This window comes from Papilio xuthus, unplaced genomic scaffold (assembly GCF_000836235.2).
Source record: "Papilio xuthus unplaced genomic scaffold, Pxut_1.1 DF829660.1, whole genome shotgun sequence".
NCBI lineage: Eukaryota > Metazoa > Arthropoda > Insecta > Lepidoptera > Papilionidae > Papilio > Papilio xuthus.
In genome coordinates this window covers 704141-721880 of record NW_013528989.1, presented here as the reverse complement: position 1 = coordinate 721880, position 17740 = coordinate 704141, and the positions used below count along the sequence as shown (strand labels likewise).

General features: G+C 34.6%; 1 protein-coding gene across 5 annotated transcripts in view; it reads right to left on the bottom strand.

Annotated features, from left to right (window-relative positions):
• Positions 1 to 17740, bottom strand: part of nolo (ADAMTS-like no long nerve cord) — a 232257-nt gene that overhangs the window by 171128 nt on the left and 43389 nt on the right. For 4 of the 5 annotated variants that reach the window (XM_013309804.1, XM_013309807.1, XM_013309822.1 and 1 more), the window contains exon 2: positions 11793 to 11814. The exons of the other annotated variant lie outside the window; for it this stretch is intronic. The gene's annotated coding sequence lies outside the window, so the exon portion shown is untranslated. The remainder of the gene's footprint in view (positions 1 to 11792; positions 11815 to 17740) is intronic. 5 annotated transcript variants of the gene reach the window in all.

The following is a 17740-nucleotide window of genomic DNA, read 5'->3' as shown; positions in this document are numbered from 1 at the left end:
TCAGTGAAATTCATTTAGTTATGCTGAAGATATACAATAACAAACATCCATCCATCCATATTATCTTTCGCATTTTATATTAATAAGATTAATCTTTAGTTGGATGGATGTTTGTCATTCTCGATTAAATTAAGCATACATAAACATAGAATTATGCCTGTTTTAATTCCGTGCGGACGTAGTCGCGGGCAACAGCTAGTTAAGGATAAAACTAGACAACATAATATATGTTGGCCGTAAGTCCATCCGGTTCTAAGAGGGTAATGTTAACAGAAAACTAACCCACATGAAGATCTCTTTGTTAATGGATTTCAACAAGATATATATAAGATTGACACGCGTTCAATTAAGACAAAGAAAATAAGATCAAACTTTATTTACCATGTAAAGAAAGTTAACAAATAAACATTAAAAAAGTAACATAAAAATCTTAGTAATATTATAAATTCGATTGTTTAGATCTATGGATGTTTGTTTGAAGGTATCTCCAGAACGGCAGCATGGATCTTAACAAAATTTGGCATAGATGTAGAACATAGTCTAGAAGAACACATAGGCTACTTTTAGGGATTTGTTATAAATCTCGCGCGGAGGACAGCTAGAGTTAAATAGTTATATAAAGTGAAAATAACGCTTGATATCAGTGATATATTATTTGCAGTAGTAAATAATTTATGATATTTTAAACCTAGATGGCGCTTATATAATAAAAAAAAACTTTCGATTCATAATAAATGTAAATACATTATTTTCGTAATTTCTGTCGTGTTGTAATATAATCGTATTTTAATATAAATATTGATACAGGGCACTTTTAAAAGAAAAAAATATTAATATAGGACACTTGATAATTTTTCAAATTAATGTCTCTTGTACTATAGAAAGTGCACAATTCAGCAGACCATTTAAATCAAATCCCTTCATACAGTGTTACACAATCCGTGTCCAATTTGTCAGAGCATAGCTGGCGTTATAACTCCGATTCTGACAGACAAGGGATTTACTAAAACCCACGACTTATGTGGCCCCGTACCGGTACCCGCTTGTCGCGTGTAAGAAAATAACCCAAGTTAAAAACGTAAAACGTTTTGAATATTTTTTAATTTATTTCTTGTAATATTACTAATGTTATAAATGCAAATGTTAGGAAGGATGTTTTTTAGAAGGTATCTCCTGAACGGCTGCATAGATCTTGATGAAATTTGGCAATAATACAGAACATAGTCTGGAAAAACACATAGAGTCACGGGCGACAGCTAGTTTATAGCATAAAATATGATCTTTCATTCCTATAGTACAATTCTAAGCAATATCACGTTTTCGTGTCATAGACCATGAAGGAGACTTGAGCGTACCATAAATTAAAGATAATTAGGCCTTACTACGAGGTAGTTGACTTCGCATCATATTTGGAAGTTCTTCGTAACTTTCATGACGGTATTTTCTTTACTGTGGAGTTTTTTAAATTTAAAAAATTCTGATATGTTATCCGCTATCTTTTATACTTTGGTCAACACATCAGGTCGAAAGCTCAGTGGGGAATTTGAGTGAAATTGCCTTGCGCCTATGCGGGATGAAAATGACACGGCATTACGGAGGTTTTAGCACGTTGCCCGGAGCAAACAAAAGGTTCTTTTGCACCCTGAAACATCTGCATACAGTGCAGTGCCGAATTCATAGTATTCTTCAGTCTGATTTCAGACTTATGACTTTATAATAAGGCTTAAAATCGATTTTAGTTTATTGCGAATGCATTCAAGTCACAAAATTTTTTTGCAGAAATTTTCCAGTTTTAAATAAAATGTCACATTTCAATTGTGTCATTGATTATTATACACCTTAAAAAAAGTTTTTCTTAAAAAAAAATTGCATGAAAAATATCTTGTGCATTTGTTTTTATTCTTTGACAAATAAATCAAAGAGTAAACAACTTGAGAACAAAAAGGCGCGAGAACTTTACAAAGCTCATTAATTTAAAAGTAAAAACATTTAACAGTCGCAAGGTTCCAAGGTGTGCTTATGATTGATGATACCCTAGTATACTTAGCAGCAAAAGTAACGGGAAAATATTGAGCAATTTTCTTAATAAACACAGAAATAAGGTTATAACAATTACTTAAGTATATTCTATAATATGTATAATAATAAAATGGAAAAAATAAAAATCATTTTTCGTTTACGTTATTGCGAAAAAAATATTTTAAAAGTTTGTCCGTATGTATGACCGCAAGGCTACGTTTGTTCCGAGTAACCTCTGGAATGACTGGACCGATTCTGACCGGACTTTAACTGAAAGGTGGCTGATGCACGCGAGCATGTTATAAGCTTTTTTAATTCTGCACAGACGAAGTCGTTGTCGATCGCTATTTATTTATAAAATATTATAAAGCACATAGACAACAAATAACAACTTTATTTATATTAAAAAGTTCAAAACAATAATGATATCAAAATCCTCAAATATAAAAAAAATGTAGCCTCATTTTTTTTTAAATAGATGAATATCTTTCCCGTATTAATTTTACTTATGACTTACTATGACTTGCCCTAATCACCCTTAACTTAGGGTAGGCTCCGAGCCCCTCGGTGCGGACGTATACTGAGCTGATGATGATTAATTTTACTAGCCATACCTGTGGAAAGGTTTCCATTCGAAGTGTTCTTAAGATGAAATAAAATAAATGCCTAATAAGATTTTAAAATATTGGTTACACGTTCAAATTGTGGTTATCCTTAAGGAATAGGGTTCGTTTAAATACCCCAACATAGTAACGTATGAATTTGTATAATTTTAAGGGTAACTTTGCTTCAGTGAACTTAGCCCTTTGAGACAAGTTTTTGTCCTTATTCCAGTTCTAGTAAATTTGTTGGTTTCACAGTATTTTGGCGTATTTGTTTATAAAATTACATATTTTGTTGTATTTTTGTGTGGCTCTCGAGAGAGCACGATTGTATGTTTTAAAATGACTTCGTAGCTCTACATCTTCATGGAAACTGAAATGCTTTTATTCAACATTTCTCACGACGTTTCTATTCAGAATGTAGTTTTTCATGAATCCGCTATTAGGTAGATTTTGCTGATATTCGTCAGTTTTGTGCGAAGACGGTTAAAAAAATCTTTGAAGTTTCACCGCTAGGGATTTTCTTAACCGTTTTTTTATTAACCTCATATTTCCTAACCGTGGGTTTCTAAGATGAAAATCATTAGAGATAACAATGTTACAAACGAAGAAATTTGCTTTCAGAAACCCACGATAAAACCGCGATTTACGCTGTCGGCATTCTTGCATTAAAAATATCGTCATCCCTTTCACTTACCTTAAAAAAGTGAGATAACAATATATGTTTTGTGGAATTTTTATCCCTTGACGATTTTGGAAAATCAATAAGTAAAATAAATGCGACGAACTATTTAAAATTCAAGTGAAATACACGTGTCAAATAACACCTATACGGTAATTTTTTTTATATCATAGAGTGGCAAACGAGCGAACGGCCACCTGAAATCGCTGAAATAGCGAAGTGACCGTTGCCCATAGACATACGCAATTGCATATGGGTTGCCTACCTTTATTTGACGGAGGAGAGGATGCACAGAAAGAAAATATTTTCCCTTCCCATGCATCCCCTCATCCGGAAAGTCCACCTCCACTTCCCATCCTTCCCTTACAAGCAAAAGGTGGGAAGGGAAAGAGGACTAAATTAGGCCTCCGGGACACACACTCATCAGACGAAACGCGGAATTGCTTCCACTTGACGCCTGTCATCTGTGTGGTCGTGGTATTTCACCGGGCGAGCCGGGACAATTCGTGCGAAGATGTTAAAGCGGGCTCTACCACTGTTAAATTTAATATAAAATCAATTGATATTCCGATTTCCGGTAATTTTCGACACTTCCGTCAAATTACATCATACGGTGCTAACGAAGAGCCATTCACAAATCTTCAAATATATTTCTACACCGGATCCATCGTTAGGATCAAATATATAAAATATTCTGACGTGAACATGATTCAAATGGACTAGGTTTTGCATTTCGAACAAGCAAAATCTTACTAATATTATAAATGCGAATGTTTGAATGGAATGAACGTTTTTTTATAAAAATATTAGCAGATTTTGTGTGTAAATTTACTAATATTTCTTTAACCATTCCAAATAAGCTCTAAGCTTGTGCTAGGATATGGTTTACGACTATAGTCGAATGGCGGGATTCGAACCCCCGACCTCGTGATCGGAAATCCGTACCCTTAATAGCGGCTATTGCCGCTTTTAAAAATATATCTCCAGAACGGCTGTATGAATCTCGATGTAATTTGACTTAAATAGAACGTAGTTTGGAAGGACACATAGGCAACCTATTAAGCTTTTTTTAATTCCACGCGGACACGGAACCAGCGGAACAAGGGTTCGTTTCAAAATTCGCCATAAATGTGAAATTATTATTTACGAATTATGAAGATGTTTATAAAATTAATTTATTTACCATTTGCATACGCAAAGGGCTGTGTTTACACGACGTGTACCGGAAGGGAAAGGAAGGGACACGTACGTCTCAAAGGACACAAGTTTGCGTATCCTTCTTACACCTGTCCCTTGTAATTATATACATAACTCCGAGTTACATAAGATATTTATATATACGTTACACAATTAAATAGGTCAGGTTAACTTCGTAATAAATACTTATAAATTATATTGTATATTTTATTTATTTATATACTAGCTGTCACCAGCGTATCCGTCCACGCGGAATTAAAAAAAAACTTAATAAGTAGCCTATGTTGTCCAGACTATGTTCTACATATATGCCAAATTTCAGCGAGATCCGCTAAGGTGTTCTGGAGGTACCTTCTTACAAACATCCATCCATCCAGCAAAACATTCACTTTTATATTATAAGCAAGAATTAGTAAGATTTCTCGTAAAGTAATCAATATTTCACACTTAATAAAAAACCCATACTAATATATTTTTAAAGTTTAAAAACATAAAAATTTCAAACAGACCGACCGTAAACTCGACCTAATTTAACGTTATTCTTATATTATTTGTAAACAATTTTAGGTCATATTGCTTATAGTAATACGTACTATAATAGTGTGAACTAGACCAAGAATATATTACACGCCTTTGATACAATTCCAGATAGAAATTGAATTAATTATAGCATCCATTAATCTATATTTATGGGTGAATTAACCAGTTTATAGTGACAAAACCCTATGTCTTATAACTTAGCGTGGTCGTACTAAGTTCAAGTTACATTGTCGCTTTACTTATTAAGTTTTGTGATCGTAAATTTAATATGTTTACTGCCATCATCCGTTTGTAGACAACACTTTGATTAAAATAGTACCGAACGATTTAAAAACATTAGGCCCGTAGTACACGAGGCAACGGGTATCGTCGAAACTTGACACTTGCGTCGAAAGTACCGCGTTGCCTCTACAACGTTTAGTCGTCGACGCGAATCGCCTATTCAGTCAGTAGTAGCATAGTATGTCAAGAACTACTCGGCCGATTTAAAAAATTATTTTTTTGTTAGATAGCCCATATGTAGAGAAAGGCTTTAGGCTATATAACATTAAGCTGCGACTAATATTTTTTTTAAATCCGCGTGGACGGAGTCGCGGGCGACAGTTAGTTAAAAATCCTTGACATTTGCGCATTAAAAGTTTTTGATAATGTCCCTCTGTGTGTTTTTTCTGCTTACTCCAAGTTCTTTAGGTTACGTAATTGTTTATCTATACTTTGTTCGTTAGTCTGTTTATCTGTTTATCATAATTTCTATGTAAATAAGTTAAATGTTATATCGACTATCAATAAATACGATAATTCAGTAATATAAATTATCTTAATACGATGATTCCAAACATCTATGTTAATTCTCGAATCATACGCTAATCTCTAGAGACGTGCGTCGAAATTTGATATTTTAATTAAATCTGACGGTTCTATGCATGTCACCGTAAAATTGTAAATATCATCAGGGGTCTAGTACTAACATTTTGTGTGAAAAGTATTCATCGACAAAATTTGTATGAGTTTTACCCTTGTATTTCACGTTATTTCAAATGTAATATGCAAATTTTCGTAATAGTCCCCAATATACAGTGATGTAACCAGTTTTGGATAGTAAATCGAAACATTTATATGTTTTTTGTTAGTTTATGATTTGTCTAGGTACTGTAAAATAATTTCATACTATGCTTTAGAACACCAAAAAAAAAAGATTTTATCAATAATAATTTTTAATCAATAACACATGACAATAACTAAAATAACAATATTTTTTTTAATAAAAAGTCAAATTATAAAATAACATAATTTAAAATTTTACGGTAACATATCGAAAGTAAGTTAACGACATAATATTTGTGCTCGGCGGGCGGAATGAATTAACCTTTGGTAGATATTCAAATAACCCAACTGTGGGACGCGCCCACCGGCGTCCAGTCGCGTCCATTTGCGTCCAGTGGCGCCCTCTGGCGTGTGAATCATGTATGCTAATCTCTTGTCAAAAGGTTAAACAAACAAATCATAAAAAGTATACAATTGTTTTTTATTTTAATATTAGCAGTATTTTGTAAATTCACTAATATTTCTTGTACCATTCCAACTAAACTCTAGGCTTGTGCTAGGACATGGTTTACAATAGTCGAATGGCGGGATTCGAGCCCCCGATCTCGTGATCGGGAATCTGTACCCTAAAACATTAAGCTATTGACGCTTAGGACTTTGTAATTTATAAAAATGTACACATCTAGAGATTTAAAACAAATTATAGACAAAAAAATAAATGCATTTTTCTATTGAATGTCTTTTGTAGTGCGATACCTCGGAGCTGGTGATAAGACATGAAGTCCTAGTGGAAATTGGTACTTATGTTCTAGATATTAGACAAGTATGTATTAAAAATATTTTGTTATTAAATACAAAAACCTTTTTATATCACAGAGGAAATTATTACCTTGCATTTCCTATCCTACAACTTGATTTTTTATCTTCTGTATACTGACTAGCTGTCACCCGATTTCGTCAGCGCATAGCCAATGTGTTCTTCCAGACTATTTTCTACATTTGCACCAAATTCCATTAAGATCTGTTTACCTGTTCCGTAGATATCTTCTCCATCCATCCATCTAAACTTTCGTTATTATAATATTAGTAATATTTTAAGTTAATTTACAATAATTACTTCCATTACCTTTAGATTCGACACAAAACAACCCCTTAAAAAACATTCCTATAAAATTAAACAAGGAACAAATTCAAACAGAACCTCTTTAGATCGATGCCCTTCTTTCTTAACAAAAAAACACAATAAAGTAAAACCACACCATCACTGTTGGGTTAAAAATACTTAGCACGTTTTCCACCAGCTATAAATCACGCAGAATGCCCGATGATTTGTGGCCTTGCGAGTTTAACACTAAACTGCCGTCTAACGGACGCTTCTATTTTATTTAACTTTTTAACATTATTGCTACCCCGACCCTGGTCTATTTAAAGACACGTATCATTAATCGTGCTCTTGCTATTTTTGTCACAAACCTATTCCAGTTGGTAGTTCAAAAATGGATAAAAGAAGTTGGAGTACGATTATTTATCGAGAAGTAGAAGTTTGAAAACCAAACAGCAATTAACCCTTATTGTAGCAAGATTTCTATTTTGAAGGAAAGCAAAAAATAAAGTTAAAAAAAAACTAAGTTAAAAATTATTTTATAGTGATCGTATATTTTTATTTATTTGTATGTATGGTATACTATACAAAGTGAACATAAGGGTTAAAGTACATAATTTGAAAAGCAAACTCTACCGACTCTATAACCCTCAGGAAAGTAATAGTAATCAAATGAGTAACCTAACCTAACTTGTTAAATTTGTCGTCCGCGACACCGTCCACGCTGAGTTTAAAAAAAAACTAAATAAGTAGCCTATATGCTCTTAAAGACTATGTTCTATATGCATGCCGAATTTCATCGAGATCCGCCGTTTCGGAGATACCTTGAAACAAACATCCATCCATCTAAATATTCGCATTTATAATATTAGTAAGATTAATCTTAGAAAAATCCACAGCTTCCTAATAATAATTATATACCTTAGTAATATGATAATATGGAGAACTGATCGCCAACCTTCGCTAGTCGGAGAGGCACCTCAAGAAGAAGAAGAAGAAGTAATATTACAAAACATAAGCCTTAAATGATTCTTTTTTAATTTATGCACACAAGTTGATGCGTGTGGGTGTGAATGTGTGTGTTTCAAGTTATATAATCCTCTTTCCCTTCCCACCCTTTTCCTATAAGGAAAGGATGGGAAGTGGAAATAGACTTTCCGGATGAGAGGATGCATGGAAAGGGAAAATATTTAATTTCTGTGCATCCTCTCCTCCGTCGATTAAAGGTAGGCAACGCATATGCAATTGCGTATGTCTATGGGCTACGGTCAATTTGCTATTTCAGCGATTTCAGGTGGCCGTTTGCTTGTTTGCCACATTATGATAAAAAAAAATTAGGTTATAGGGTTACTATTCTAATGACTGTAAACTTTTATTTCTTTAAGTCAACACTGGATAACTTAAGCAAGAACAATCCTCCAAAAAGTTTGCAACAACCGCAAAAAGGTCGTTATTAAGTTGCTCTAATGTGTTAGTCATTAACACTTAGTTTCCGGTAATGTTTATGACTTAAGTTACTAACGCGCCAAAACTTTTTCTATATATTTCGAAACTGTAATGATGAACATCACGAATACATCGAAATGAGAATTGGAAACATGAATTACTTTTGAAAAGAAAACTAAACAAAACACATACGATACTCAGAAACATTTAATGGCCACTAAGTGAAACTTTAAGTAACCGTGAGTGGCTTACTTTAAAAGAGTTGACTTGTAATTTAAAGGTTTTGGTTTCGATTCCTCTATATACTAATGCGTTTTTCGATTTTGTCGAAGTCGTTACGATACTACGAATACTTTTAAGCAAATTTTCGTGCTAGGCCCTCTGTCTAGCCGACATCTACAAAGGTCAATGATTTAAATCAAAAACGTGAAAGTTAGAGGAAAATAAAACATACATAAACACAGCGGGAGAGACATTTTTCATATCAACGACATTTTGGGATATTAAAAGTAAAATATTTTAACTTTATTACGTTCTTTAAATATTTATAATAACATAGGTTTTTTTATAGCAGAAGGGGACAAACGAGCAGCGGGAACACCGAGGTTGTCAACGACGCCCATGGACATCAATACCAGAGGAACCACAGATGCGTTGCCGGCCTTTGAGATGGTGATACGTTCTCTTCTTGAAGGACCCCAAGTCGTAACTGTTTGGTAATACCGCCGAGGACAGGAGTACATTAGGTTTAAATCTAGATTTTGTAAAATTATTTTATATCTTGGTAAAATAAGACTATCTAATATCTAGTCATGTTTTTACAAACTTCTTTAAGATACAGTCGGAAAGAAAACTCAGCTTGAAGACTGAACTCAAAACAAATCAATACGCAAATTTAGTGCATTTTTAATTCCACAGATGTCGTTAAAACATAATAAAATAAACGTAATTACTTCTTTTTTTATTTTACTTTTTACTACGGCACTTAAAGTTCTAATAAACTCTATATTAGATTATTTCAAAGCTTCCGAAAAGCTGTAGAACCAATTAATTAATTTGCGTCGGATTAAATTAACATTTAAATGTAATTAAATTAATAAAATTATCATATTAGTTACGGTTTGGCTTGTTAAATATTTTCTAAAGATTATCGTATTCAAAATTGGTTTATAATTCAATCTTAATTATATAATAAGTTAATTTTCTAAAACTTTAGAAATTAATACATAATTAACAAAATTGGATTGTCTGTATTTTTTGACATTATTAGTTAGAATCTGTTAGTAACGATTACACCACTAGATGGCGCTGTTCGATAACGAAACGCGATATGGTTTGGTGTAACTATTTTGAATATACATTGTATTAATTTAAGATTTTTTGAGTTGTTCCATTTATTGTGAATTGTTCTTGTGAGTTGTGAGTAATAAATCTATATCAGTTAGTGAGTGTCTAGTGCTTTCCCCTACAGAATCATTTGGCGCGAATGGCGCGCTTTACCAAGTCAAGTGTCGAATGTTTAGTGAGGGGACATAAACGTCGACATTTAGTAAGGCTAGTGTTGCGCCAGTACACCGGCAGTGTCGGATTTTCTTCCTAACAGTATGTACCGAAGAAACAAATACATTCGTGTACGTAATCTAAATTACCTATAACCAAAATCGTATTTTTATTTTTTTGTGTTTCAGTAGAGACGAAGTCGCGGACGACCGCTAGTTAATAACATAAGTTGTAATTTTATTCAAACTCATTCTAGCATTTAATAATGAGGTAATGAAAATGAATACGTTTTAATAAATTGTTATATAGATTACTAGCTGTCGCCCACGACTCCGTCCGAAATTCATAAAAACTTAATTAGTATCCTATGTGTTCTTCCAGACTATGTTCTACATCATCAAGATGCAGCCGTTCTGGATATACCTTCTAACAAACATACTGTGAGGAAGAAAATCCGGAAATGTGCCAGTGTATTAACCCAACATTAGCTTTACTAAAATGTCGACGTTGATGTCCCCTCACTATTCATTCTGACACTGGACTTTGTAACGAAAGCACGTCATTCGCGTCAAAGCATTGTAATTAATAGTGTCTAAAAGTAAATCCAAGTAAACATTCGCATTTATAATATTAGTAAGATAACTATGGAGCCGCTCGGTAAATATTTCCATTTATAACCATAAGTTTTAAACTTTTTTTATATCATAAGGTGGTAAACGAGCGAGCGGCCACCTGAAATCGCTGATATAGCGAAGTGACCGTTGCCCATAGACATACGCAATTGCATATGCGTTGCCTACCTTTAATCGACGGAGGAGAGGATGCACTGAAAGAAAATATATTCCCTTTCCACGCATCCTCTCATCTAGAAAGTCCACTCCCACTTCCCATCCTTTCCTTATAAGAAAAAGGTGGGAAGGGAAAGAGGACTAAATTAGGCCTCCGGGACGCAGACTCATCAGACTGTACGCGAATAGCTTTCACTTCACGCGTATCTTCTGTGTGGTCGTGGTATTTCACCGGGCGAGCCTGGAGAATTGATGCGATGTTAAAGCGAGCACTAGCACTGTTAAAGAACTTTTATTGTCGCACATAAATGAGATTACAATGATTATACGGCAGTGGAAACCGACAATAATAATAACAAAACATTGTCCTGTAGGCTTGTTAATCAACGTTAACATACAACTTGTGAATGCTCGGTTCGCAATATATTTTTATTCTCTGACTAAAGCCATACATTAGCTTTAATTACTCGATATACAGACAAAGGGATATTGAAACAATAGAGTAATTAGTATAATAAATAAAGGAATTTATTTTGAAAATAATTATGTAAAAATTATCTTTAATAAGGATAAATAGGATGAGATAAATCGATTAAAATCCTCCAAAATTTTAAGGTCATTTTTTTTTGAATAAACTGTGTACAATGTGATAAACAAAAGAATACATCTTAATCTACTTCTTATTAATATTATAAATGCGAATGTTCAGATGGATGGATGTCTGTTTGAAGGTATGTCCATAACGGCTGCATGGATCTCGATAAAATTTGACATATGTAGAACATAGTTTGGTAGAAAACACAAGCTACTAAGTCATTTTCAATTCCGCACGGACGGAGTAGCGGGCGACAGCTAATATTTTATAATCTTACCCCAGCTAGGAATGAAACTTATCTGAAACAAAAATACTTATTTAAATACAAATGTAAAGACATATTAACTTTAAACAAAACGTTTATAATATAAAAATTATATAAAATTCTTTTACTTAAATAGGTTAACTCATAATGATAATATTTCTTAGTTAAATTTAAAAATGCACATGTTTTCCTTGTTAAAAAAATTATGTCGTTTTATACATAACTCTGAGTATATAAGGTTTTATTATTGTCCGCAATGTTAGCGCCATCTGGTGGGCCGTCTCGTAAAATACCCAATTTGTCAGTGACAACATAAAAACGCATAATTCGTGACACGGCACTGTGAGGTCAAAAGCGAATCACACGGAATACATTTTTCGTAAGGTAATTTTAAGAGACCAATATGTGTTTTAAATATAAACGTTCTATTTTTGTTGCATCTTTCGTCATTGATTTCAAGGTCATCTCAAGTTTGATATGTTTTATTAATTACTTAGTTTTATGTTTTTCAATGGTGTGTTGTAATATTAGCAACGATTAAATCTTATTTTATTATTATTTTTTTATAAGAGAAGGAGGCAAACGAGCGGCGGGAACACCGGGGTGATCAACGACACCCATGGACATCTGCAACACCAGAGGAACTGCAGATGCGTTGCCGACCTTTAAGGAAATGGTATGCTCGCTTCTTGAAGGTCCCTAAGTCGTATTGGTTTGGAAATACCGCCGAGGACAGACCGTTCCTCAACGGGGACAACTTTTAACAAACATCAATCCATGCATCCAAACATTCGTTTTAATAATATCAGTAAGTTAACCTTTTCTGAGCCGTGGTTATAAGTGATCAAGTTGCCCTAATGATCCGACCTTCGTTAAATAACACTTTAAAACATAACCTTTAACAATTATATTCACAAAATGTATTTATTTTACGAGTAATATAATTGTGCTATAAGAACCATATAGTGTGGTAACACTGTTGATGTAACGTTTGCTTCCCGCTGCGTTTAAATACATCGATTTTGTTGTAATCGATAATTTACAATCGTAAATTTTGTATCGATTTAAATTATTACGTAACCCAAATACCCTTGTACGGTTTAAAGGACAAATATTTACAAATATATTCAAAGAAAGATTTTTATAAGAGTAATCGCGTACATGAATTCGCTAAAAGAGCGAAACTCCCGCTGCCTAAAGACATCCGCAATTGAAGATGCGTTACCACCCTCTAATCAACAGAACTAGGGATGCAACGAAGATATTTCCTCTTCCTATTAATCCCTTGCTTAACCCTATCCACCTTCCCTTTTTATTCCTAACTAGCTGTCGCCCGCGACACCGTCTGCGCGGAGTTAAAAAACTTAACTAGTAGCCAGTTAGTTTAAAAAATTAAAAATTATTGGCAATTTTTTTTTATTTAATCTTTATCGATACTATCCCATACCTAAAACAAGTAACGCACATTCCACTTTCATTCCTCATGTATCATAAATTTATGAATAATGTATGAACGTTAGTATATTAATAAATAAAGTTTTTATTTAGTAGCAACTCATAATTAATTGATGGCAATTATTAACGAATAAATTAATAAAACATGCCAATAAGCACTTAATATGTTAAAATATTTGCTAACATGCGTACTATACGAACATCGTATTTAAAATGGGCAAAGTATTAAACGACACATTTGAGAAATTCTTTCTCTACAATTTTGAAAGTAAGGGTATATTAGTTAAGTCATTTAAAAGTAAGTTATCTAGCACTTGTTTGTACATAAGCTGTCGCTCGCGACTCCGTCTGCGCAGAAAGAAAAACGAAATATTTCCTATGCGTTCTTCCAGACTATATTCTACATCTATGATAAATTTCATCAAGAGCCGTTCCGGAGATTCCAACATCCATGCATCCATCCATCAAGACTATCACATTTATGATATTACTAGCTGTCGCCCGCGACTACGTCGGCGCGGAATTAAAAATAACTTTAGTCAATATGTACTTCCAGACTATGTTCTACATGTGTGATAAATTTAATCAAAATCCGTTGAGCCGTTCCAGTGATACCTTCAAACAAACATCCAAACATCTAAACTTTCACATTTATAATGTTAGTAAGATTGTGTAACGGTGAAGGAAAACATCGTGATGCTGCACACATATCTAAAAAGAAATTCAAAGATATGTATGAAGTCAACCCGCGCTTGGCCTACGTTCGCTATGGTCTAGTCATCTTTCAGACGGGGCCGCGGACGAGAGAGAAAAGCGTGTCCGTGGTACCGTCCCGATGCGTTGGAGGAACAGAGAGGTTTAGTGGGTATGCCTCCGCTATGGAGGAGAATCCCACATAACTACCGCGTCCCCCCCGGGGCGCGGAGTATGCATAAAGCATTCCTCTCTGGACAAAAAATGGTCTAGTCATCCATAACTTAGTGTAGGCTCCACACAGAAGACAGGCGTGATGTGGAAGCAACTCCGCGTTTCGTCTGATGAGTGTGCGTCCCGGAGGCCTAATTTAGTCCTCTTTCCCTTTCCACCTTTTTTCTTATAAGGAAAGGATGGGAAGTGGAAGTGAACTCTCTGGAAAGGGAAAATATTTTCTTTCTGTGCATCCTCTCCTCCGACGATTAAAGATAGACACAGCATATGCAATTACGTATGTCTATGTGCAACGGTAACTTCGCTTTTTCAGCGATTTCGGGTGGCCGCTCGCTCGTTTGCCACCTTATGTTATAAAAAATATATATTCCTCAAACGTTATTCGAGTTTTCTTATTTCAAACAAAACCAACCAATCAAGTCTCTTAACTTTTATTAAGCAATTAATTTGAAACTTGCCCACCGAGACATTGCGTTATTTATTTCCATTATTAATAAACAAAATGGCGTCGTAAACAAATATTTTATGCCTAACGACCATTAACGAATTCTAGTAGAATTTATTTGGAATACAAGACAGTTTTACAATCCTTATGCCCTTGTAATAAAGACTAAGAAATGTAATACATCTTTTACAGTTTGAGGAAAACATTAGCACGTTTTTTTTAAATAATTTATTAATTGGAAAATATTCAAAAAGATTTTATAGCGACGATAAAATTATGTTTCGTTTAACATTATTAAAGTTATAAGTTTAAGACATTAATAGCTGTCGCCCGCGACTCCTTCCGCGTGTTTGTCTAAAAAATAAAAATTTAGGTGTGGTCTACCCTTAACATTTAGGGGGATGAAAAATAGATGTTGGCCGATTCTCAGACCTACTCAATATGCTCACAAAATTTCATGTGAATCGGTCAAGCCGTTTCGGAGGAGAAAGGGAACGAAAATTGTGACACGAGAATTTTATATACAAGATTAGTTAGAATCCTTTGGCGTAAACGGCACGCTTTCGTTGCAAAGTCAATTGTCAGAATGATTAGTGAGGGGACATAAACGTTTATAATATTAATAAGAAATAAAAATAACTTTTGTTGTAGACCACTACGGTAGACCACTATAATTCTCTTTTTGGCATCACCAAAACAATAGATAAATCTACCTTTGTAAAGATTATTCCAAAATAAAATGAACCACTAAACGATTTTCAAACTAAGAACAATAAAGACTGGTATCGGCTGTAAATACTTCAATTGCTTTGAAAAGAAATAAAAACTTTTCAAACAGGGACACGGACTGTTCCCGACTTTAACAAACTTATACAATCCAATACACGGTTAAATGAACTTTAAAATAACAATGATAGAATAATCATTACAATTCCTCTATAAGATTTTTTATAAGAGAAGGGGGAAACGAGCGGCAGGAACTGGTGTATCAAGGACACACAGGGACATCAGCACTAGAGGAACTGCAGATGCGTTGCCGGCCTTTAAGCAAATGATATACTCGCTTCTTGAAAGACCCTAGGTCGTATTAAATACCGCCGAGAACAGACCATTCCACAACGCGGCTGTGCATGGCAAGAAATTTCGCGAGAATAGCACCGTTGTGGAATGCAATCCATCCAGTAGGGATAGTACCTGGCAGTCTATAAACCTTAAGTGTTTGGCTTACTTTTTACAGCAGACCGCCTGCCTGTTGCCAACCCTAATTGTAAAACTACGTCTATAAAGTATTTACATTCAATCCACAAGGATTATACTCAGGTTAATATTTTTGTTATGAATTATACCGTAGTTAGTACCGTTAAAAAATCATCAGCTCACTATACGTCCCCACCGAGGGGCTCGGAGCCTACCCTAAGTTAAGCGTGATTAGGCCATAGTCAAACGCTGGCTAAATGCGGGCTGGTAGACTTCATACATATCTTTGAATATCTTCTCAGATATGTGCAGCATCACGATGTTTTTTCATCGTAAGAATGTCGGATAATATACATATGTAAAGCTCTCGTTAAAAAGTATTTTCAAACAATATGAAGTCAATAGGTAAGTTATCTTGCAGAGAATGAGGCCGTTGGAAAACATTTTTCAATTACAACTTCATTAATTTGCAGCGAACACAACTTTGCTATAAAAAAAACCGCTCGCAATAAGCACTTGTTGAATTCAAACAATTCTTTGTAAGCTTCGCGTAATTTCAACTTTAATTGTTAACAAAAGACTTCGGAAATAATTTCTATCGAATCGAAACGAACACGAATACAGTTTGGGGAAAAGTTGAGTGACCTTTGTTATGGGACTGTATATTTTCCTTGTGGGCTATACACTTTTTTGGATGGAGTAAAAACACGTTCATTCGTTTGTGAAATCTCTTTAAATATATTCAAACTTTCGTGAGTCATCATACTAAACTGATATAAAAACGGCTAAACTTTAATAATAGAAGCGTTGCTGGAGTTTCTTCCGCCACTTCTTCTCCCAGCGATAACGCTTTCCGAAGTGGTAGTAATGTTAGATGTATTAATAGCAATCAGATAATAGCAACCGATCAAGCCGAGGTTCGGCCCTCTCGGGCACCCTTGAATCGGAATGCTAAACGCGTAATGAGTGACAGCCCAAGCCGAGGTCCCCTCTCGGGGGCCCTTGAGACCAGTCACTCCATGGAGCGTCCACCTAAGCGATCTAAGAGCTCGGTGACCTCCCAACCCGGTAACTATAATGAAGTAACAGCCCGAGCCGAGGCTCCTGAGGGAGCCCTCGAGTCTTGTTACTCATAAACGAGGTTCAGGCTAAGCGCCATCTGCGCTCGGCCACCTCAAGCCCGGTGAAGCTGTAAATGCCTCCTCAAGGCAAACAGTGACTACTCAGTCATAAATAACGGCTAAACACTCACGTACATTCGTTCGGTAGCGGCACCGACTGGTGACTGACTGGTATTATTTCGCGAAATAATACCAGTACTACTCATCCTGATGAAGGGCCTCGAAACTAGTCGGTGCCGCCACCGGACGAATATACGTGAGTATTTAGCCGTTTTTATATCAGTTCTTTAAATGTGTTCAAAGTATACGCTTCACCTATTAACAATATGATTCACTGGCTGTCGCACGAAACTCCTTCCGCGCGGAATTAAAAATATTTTTAAATAGTAGTAGCCTATGTATTCTTCCAGTCTATCTGTATAGTTCTATATCTATGTCAAATTTGAGATCCATGCAGCTGTTCTAGAGATATCTTCTAACATACATCCTTCCAAATATTCTAATTTATAATATAAGTAAGATTTACATAACATTTACCGTATTCTTATAAAAAAAAGTCAGTAAAACTGTAAACGTATTTCCAAGTTTTTATTCGTTTCAGCGTAGTCTGAAGTATATAGGTACGATACAGTGTTTTTTATTGCCCACGCTTTAAGATGGATTGCCAAAACAATCGTTTGAAGAGAACATTTGCTTTTATTGTAACTCATAAAATCTTGTAATGGTCTTGACATTTTTTTTTATGAAAAACAAATTACATATTTACAGGATGTTTTTTTTACTTACAACCTTTTACGTAGCATATTTTTTTTTTA